This window comes from Gavialis gangeticus, unplaced genomic scaffold, assembly GCF_001723915.1.
Source record: "Gavialis gangeticus isolate Ggan-Ray unplaced genomic scaffold, GavGan_comp1, whole genome shotgun sequence".
Classification (NCBI taxonomy): Eukaryota; Metazoa; Chordata; order Crocodylia; family Gavialidae; genus Gavialis; species Gavialis gangeticus.
This window is the reverse complement of record NW_017729027.1, coordinates 19,446,713-19,454,363: the sequence shown is the minus strand read 5'-3', so window position 1 is coordinate 19,454,363 and position 7,651 is coordinate 19,446,713. Positions and strand designations below refer to the sequence as shown.

The window sequence follows — 7,651 nt, the reverse complement described above, 5'->3', positions numbered from 1 at the left end:
AGTGTCCTTGGGTGAAGTGAGAGCCATTTTTATGCTGTCCTGAGAACTGGCAAATTTGCCAAAACCAATACTAAAGAGGAGGTGAGAGCTTATTTCCAAAGCTACACTCCACAAAACTCCTGAGCCATATTTTCAACACTCCTGGATGAGTATGTGCTTTGGGTTCTGCCCCAAGGGTGTTTCTACATTTTGCATTTAATAGTCAGTGGATAAAGAGGACAGGCTAGAGTGGGACAGTTTTTGCTTTATTAGGGACAGGGGCCAGAACTGATACCTCACTTGTTTTGGTGTTTTTTTGGACTCACTGGTCTTCCCCCTTCTGCCCAGTAGGGCATCTTCAGCAGGTAGAGTGGAGAGTGATCTTCCTGAGCAACAGTGTTGGAGAAGGAGATATAGGTTCAAATCCCATGTATGTGGAGGGGACTTCAAGCCTAGGGTCTCTTACTTCCTGAGAAAAAGCCCTAACTACTGGGCTAAAGGGTAAGGTCATCCTCCTCCTCCTCCACTTCTGCCTCCTCTCAGCAGTCGGTTTCATCATGGTTTTTCTATGACTAACATTTTGGGACCTACACAGCACTGATGTGCTTTATAGGAAGAAGAGGGTCACAAAAGAGCATAAGTGACTGGAGCAGATCCTTTCTGAGCATCCTCAGAAAAGCAAGGCAAGTTGTGCAGTGGCAAATAGAATCCCACTTCATGGGCAAGATCTCCTATCACCAAGAAACTGTGCAAAAGGTGGGCACCACCATTACGGTTATTTACCAGGATTTTGTTCAATAAAATTGGCATTGAACTCAAGGCTGTGAACCTGTGTTAGGCATGTTCTGAATAACCCTACCAGACTTAGGGATGGGGATGCCTAATTCAGCAATCCCAAATAACCTTAAGCACTAAACACTGGACAGCAAAATTCCCTCACCTGCCCACTGCCCAGAACGGTATGGTCCTAGGCTAGGGGTGGGCAAAATATGGCCCGTGGGCCAGATCCAGCCTGCCTGGCCATTCTATCCAGCCCGCAGGGGCCCTAAAATATTTAGAAAATTAGTATTTATCTGCCGTGGCTGCCTGTCAAAGATGACAGGAGCCAGCAGCAGTAGGGCCCAGGGGGAGCTGGCAGCAGAAATAAGCAGCTGCAGCAGCAAGAAAGCCCAGCCCTGCCCCGCCTTACTCCCAGCTAGAAGCCTAGCACAGGCTTCTAGCCTGGGACCCTGCAGCTGTTCCTGCCTCCCTGCACTGGAGAGGGAAATTCAGATGAGCAAGGGGAGAGGGAAGCAGGGGAAGACCACAGGAAATCATTCCAATTGTCAGGGTCGGGCCAGGCCAAGCAAGGCTGGCTCCTGCGGTCCCAGTGCTGCAGCCAGAAACCACATGGTGCTGGAGTGGTGGTGGGGAGCAGCAGCAGCAACGTGGGGAGCAGCAGCAGCAAGGTGGGGGCATGGGGCCCCTGCTAGTGTGCTGGGGCCAGCCCACGCCCCACCCTTGGCCCCCGCCAAGGGGGGTGGGGGCTGTGAGCAAACCCTCCCCCTCCACTCTTCCCACAAGTCTCCCCAGCCACCTTCCCCCCACAATCACAGCCCCCCACAAGCCCCATACCCATACACACCCCACACATCCACACACACATACCCACATGCTCCCCCACCCCACACACCCCATGCCTATCCACCCCTGCACACAACCCCCCCCACCCCACACACCCACAATATACAAAGGTTAGGGAGTGGGACTTCTGGTCCCAAGATGGCAACCAGGGGGCAGGGCACATGCCAAGGGGTGGGACTACCCTTGTGGCCCTCGATGGCTTGCCAAAACTTGGGAAGCGGCCCTCCACCCGAGGTAATTGCCTGCCCCTGTCCTGGGCACTTTCAGGAACCTAAGCAAGTGTCTGGAAACTGCTCTTTTGAACTTACATGACTAAATTTTGCCCGTCTTTTGACTTGCGTGCCCATATTCTCTATCAACCAGAGCTCCTGCAGCCAAAAACAGCTCTGCATTTAAAAAAAAACGACCAGCTAGTGTCAGAACCTTTTCCATATACCAATGAGCAGCACTGAAACTGACAAGAATTTGGAATTTTTGGCAGACAAATGTTAGTGTAGGTCTTTCAAAACAGAGGTCCTAGGAGCTCTTTTGAGATTTCACAGATCCTGTGATATTTCTTATAACTTCAGGGTCCTTCTTAATCTAACCCTTAGTCCTAAAAAATCTCTCCCTATGAAATTGTGCAATGTACAAGACAGCTACTACTTTTCTATAAAAATCTTTTTAGAGGTTTCTGCCAGACATGTTAAGAAACTTGGGCATAACACTGACTTGGCAACAAAGCTCTTTTGTATACATTTCGCATTTGTGTGCACGATGGGAACAAACAACCTTAACTCACATTAAGCAAACCTTCTGCAAATCACCATATTTTGAACAACATTGTCAGAGAAACGTTTTTGTCTTTGAACAAGCTGTCACAGTGATTCTAGCTGTCACTAAGCTTTGAAAACATAAGGAGCAAAATATGTACCACAGACTAGACATGTCTGAACTCTCATACTCCGTTGACTGATGAAGGGCTCCCCTTTCTTAGCTATCACCCTATACACAGTATTACAGGCACCGGAAGCAGACTGAACACCACTTTTAAGCTGGCAAAACACCTGTTCTTATATCTGGCAATTAAATAGTGTGACCTAGCAATGAAAATGTTGACATTATATTTCCAGGGTCATGCCCTGAAATCCTGTTAATATTGTACCTTTAAGTTTCTATTAATCAGTAATTGTATTGGGGTAAAATGTTACCTCCTACTGCTTTTCCAGAAGTACAGAAAGATATAATCCAGTCAAGGGGATACGTTTTTTTAAAAGTAAAAATACCCACAAGTTCAAAGACAAATATCTCAATCATAAAAATGTGGTTTATCATTTTTGACTAATCACATTAGGAGGAAGGGGTTGGCTATATCAGGAGACCAGCTTACTCCCTCACTGTCTACAAAGTAGCTCCTGTACCATAGCCAGTGCCCAAAGCTTTAAACTGAGCTGTAAGGGACAAGAGTCAAGCCAAATATCAAATATCACTATTTCCTTCTCTAGTCATTAGAGATCGGCATTATCTCACTTAATTTCTCTCTTCCTCCCCCACCCTTTCCTGTAATGCTAACTTGGGAGGCACCAGGAGCTACAGCACTTAAAGCTGTCCTGATTTTGAAGAATTTTCTTTCCACTCTGAAAGCTCAATAAGCATCTTAAACAGTGATGTTTTAGATCTTTTAGTTACTTGTTGAGGAATTAGGAGGGAAGGTGCAAGAACTGTGTTTTGCTGTTGAATGCGAGAAACAATGGCCCTGTGAGTGGGGGGGGGGCGGGTGTCAAGAACCCCCTCCTTTTTGTGTAGTTTTTCTAATACAGCTGTTACTGAAGGAAGTCTCCTGCAGATTATACTCCAGTATTTTTGACTAACAGAACAGAGTTAAACTACATATTACTTAAAAGTAATAATAATTATAAAAAGCCTCCTAAAAGGCCTTGGTTGTTTAAGAATAGGATTTAAAATCCAAGCGAATATTTTAAAAGTTGAGGTTCCACAAATAACCTTAACCATATTTATGTAATTGAAAAACAGTAATACAATACCAGCATTTACTTTCAAAAGGAATTAATAGTTCCCCATCACCTTTGTATTGTGTCAAGCATGTCACACTATGGATATACCCAAGGCTCACCTTGAGCAAGTAACATATTGCAAGACAAACTTTTAAAAAATGTAATACAGATACAGACAAAGTTCGCTAAAACACTGTAAGTGGTAACAGAGAAATTACAAGTGTTTTATCTTGAGCACCTGTGCTTTCTAAAATTGATTAGGACTATATAATCATTCTGTTTTCTTAAGCAGCAGGTGGTATAGCTAAAAGTATTTCTATGGAAGAACATTAAATCCATCTTACTATTGACCTAAAGTCAGAACACAGAAAAAGAAACCACTTCTTCAAATCTTAGGAAGGATTCATTAGTTTCACACCAATTATCATTGCTTAACAGAGGCTACTAAAATATATGCTTTTAAAAAAGCTTTATGTGCAATGATGAAAGCTCCTATTACATTGGCACATTTACGTGAACTGCCTGCTTAACTATCAGATTTTTAAGCAGGAATTAAGAATGAGTTTTCCATGTTTCTCCTAAATAATACTATAATCCTTACTCAGGCAAGGTGCTCATCAGTTTCAGAGTAAAGACTTCATAAATCATCCTTCTTAGATATATCTGGACTCCTAGGCTATACCTCAAAAGGAAGATAAATACATCAGCTATAGCAGGGGTTGGCAACATTTTTGAACAGAGTGCCAAAAACACCAGCTACTTCGACTTGTAAGAAGTTGGTGTGCCAGGGCAGATGGTGGGGGAGCCACAAGGGGCTGAATCCTCGTTGCGGCAGGGCAGTCCCAGCCCCTTCCCTGCCATCTTTCCTGAGGTGCACGTGCCAAGGAAAATGCCTGCGCGCGCCAGGCTCTGGCACCTGTGCTGAGTGTTGCCTACTCCTGAGCTATAGCACAGAGAAAGAATCTCAGCTCACCCTTCCTTGGGACATCAATGTGTTTTGACCAAGTACCAGATCCACAAAAGAATGCAGGTACTTAAATATATCAAGACGGCACCAATGAGAGCCTTTGAATGTCTGCTCAGGTGCCACACTGTTCTTTAGGTGCCAAAAGTTTCCAAGGCACCCCAACTTGCACCAATGACAGCAACACTACCACTCAAGTTTTGATATCAATAAGCCTTACATTCCCTTACCTAGCTCCAGGTTGGGGAGCAATCCAGCAGGTAATTTCAGAGGACAGGTAACAGAGCTTTCCTTTCAGGAAGACCCACAGCAGAACAGCTTTAACAGGAGGGACTAGCGGATCCTCAGCTCAACATAGCCAAAATTCAGGTAGATAAAACACTCTCCTGATAAGACAGACCTGGTTTCACATCCCTACCAAAATCCTGCCCATTCTAGTGTTGAAATCGCTAAGCAATTAGTGCTTAAGCTAAGTTATAGCTACATAAAAGAATTCAAGGCTAAGAAATCTGTGCAAAGGTTGACACCTACATCTAGTCCAGAGTTAGACACACAAGTCCTTTTGAGGAGTAGGTTTTAGGTCCAACTCCTCAGCAGTTTTTATTGGCTTAGAGAGATCCACACCTAGCTCACTGACCTCCAAGGATCTCAGTGTCCTTCCACAAATGCCCTTCAAGCCTACAACACACTGAATAAGGAGCCTCCGTGCCTAACTCAGCACTGAGGACTCCAGTGAAGCATGGCAACACTAACATCCCTTTGTGAATCCAGCTCTATGTTGCTTGGGATATTCTGCATTTATTCTGTCAGCTGTGCACACACACCCACCCACACACCCTCTCCTCACTATGAAAGGCCCCTGCCCTTGGACGTGCATGTGTACAAACTCCCTTGTGCCTATGGAGATGCATCAAAACAGAGCCCCAGTGAAATCAATAGGGGTCTGCCTGCATACAAGCAGTAGCCATTTATCATCTTTCAACAGTAGTGTCTAAGGGCTGAGAGTCTACTAGGAATTACAGGTACTTAGTTTCATAATCCATCATTTAATGGTTAGTACTTCTTTCTCATACAGAAAAAAGTAAAAATCAATATGAGCACATATCACCAAAGATACTCAAGTACCAAGCAGAAATAATACCTTCACTTCTACCTCTGTGCTTCAAAACACAGTTGTAGAAATCAACACTCAATCCGATCCTTCACTAGCTGTGCTCCTAGCAGTAGTTACTCAAAATATCAACACTATTTTTTTTTAATCAAACAGCACTGTGAAGAGCCATCAAAATACAGGTAAAATGCATTTTAAGTCAGGCATTTGATTACCGAGGAAGACTACAGTCCGAGAGTAAGGTTTTTAATGACTCCCATGCCTGCCCTTACCCTCTTCCTCCAGAATGTGAGTATTAAGATAACTAGAATTTAAGAGAGCCTACAGAAGCATAAGCATCAAGTGTTGAAGCTCTTCGGTTTGGCTCATACTGGACAGAAGTACTCTTCAAGATTACCTTTGTCCATTTCAAACTCCAGGAGGAAGAAAAGTGCAGTTTAATGATTTTTTTTTTTGTGTAACTAGAGGCCACACCCAACACAAACTAGTGACAGGAAAGCATTTTGATTCAAAACTCTACAACAAGCATCTAACCCGAGGCAAAGTAAAACTTTCTCATTTTCAGGGAAGAAAAGAAACTCTTGCTCAATAAGTAGCAATTATGTTGTAGAATTTATATGCTGAGCACGACTGAATGTAAGAACACCAGATCAGTCAACCATAGCTTTAGCGCTTTTGAGTATGATTAACAGAATGAACTTTCAAAGGTCAATTAAATGTCAACACATTTTAAAGAGATATTCTTCTTAAGTTTGGTCAATGTGTAATGGCACCTTCTAAATCAGTAATGCCAGTTTTATATTAAAATTCTATACACCCTAGATTTGTGTATGCACATACAGGATACATAACCATTATTTTCTATAGGAGATTAATTAGTATTTACATTGTTGGCTTTAGTATTCCTAAGCTGTCTTTTATTAGCTGTGTTTAATCAAGTATACCAAGACGCTCTTTTTCATTTCATTCCAGCCCTCAGGGGGGGAAAAAGTTAATTTTGCAGTTTGAAAGCCTAGAAGTTTACAACATAAGAAGGATGAGTTTTGGTGCATAACCAACCATGACAGCCAAGTACAACTTACAGGAGAGGACACTACTAAATTTTGGATGAAAAGTATGGGGACGGGATGCTGCCAAATTTTTGCCGAGTTAAATTGTCAAAAAGGTTATTTTACGAGATCAAATATATTTGCCTTTATATCTTTGGGCATCAGTTGGAGGAGGCACATTAGAAAAGGGACCCAACGGAAGATTTTTTTTTTTTTTTTTTTTTTTAAAACACTTTTTAAAATATCAGGCCCCTTTAAAAATATCTGAAGTTGAACACCCAGAAAGAAAAAAAACAACACTAATTACTTTTTTTAAAGCAGTCGTTTATCTTAGTCCAATACCTCATGAAATGTGACCCAAATCCTGATTAAGATCTCCGTATGCTCCCGTGGTACGTACAAGTCTCATGTGAATAAACGCTATCATCCGAAAGACCTTCAGTGTAAGTCAAGAACTATTAAAGGATTTTATGGGTGAGGGGAAACGGAGCAGAGACAAGAGAGTGGCTTGCTCTGCAACGAGGAGCAAACCTTGCCCCTCCCCAATCATATGGGGGTAACAGCATCAAAACCAGGCCGATAGAGGAATGGCTAACTCCTCATCTAAAAAAACAAAACAAAAACAAAAACCCAAAATAAAACAACCCCCCCCCCCCCCAAAAAAAAAAAATAAACCCAGGTTTTAGGAAACGTCTTTCCGCAGGGCCGGCCTGGGGGACGAGCGCGGGCCCCCGGCACCCGAAGTGCCAGGGCCCGCGGGCGGGAGGCTTTCAGCGCCGGGTGCGAGGCGGCTGCTCAGGGCGCGCTTCCCTCTGCCGGAGCGCGGGGAAACGGACTGGGAGAAAAGTTGCTTTCAGCCCCTTCCGCCGTGTCAGAAGGAGGGGGTCGCCGGCGCCTCCCCCGTGCCCGTGCCGCGGCGGTGGGGCGTCAG

The 7,651-nt window shown here is 43.9% G+C and overlaps 1 long non-coding RNA gene across 2 annotated transcripts in view; it reads right to left on the bottom strand.

Moving 5' to 3' along the window:
* The window catches only part of LOC109299954, a 56,832-nt gene extending 49,614 nt beyond the window's left edge, over nucleotides 1–7,218 (bottom strand). Inside the window, exon 1 of one of the 2 annotated variants that reach the window (XR_002098072.1) lies at nucleotides 7,063–7,218. This is a non-coding gene — a long non-coding RNA (uncharacterized LOC109299954). Of the gene's footprint in view, nucleotides 1–5,943; nucleotides 6,922–7,062 lie in introns of those variants that run through there. The other variant, XR_002098071.1, reaches the window with a different exon arrangement.
* Between the last annotated feature and the right edge of the window lie 433 nt (nucleotides 7,219–7,651).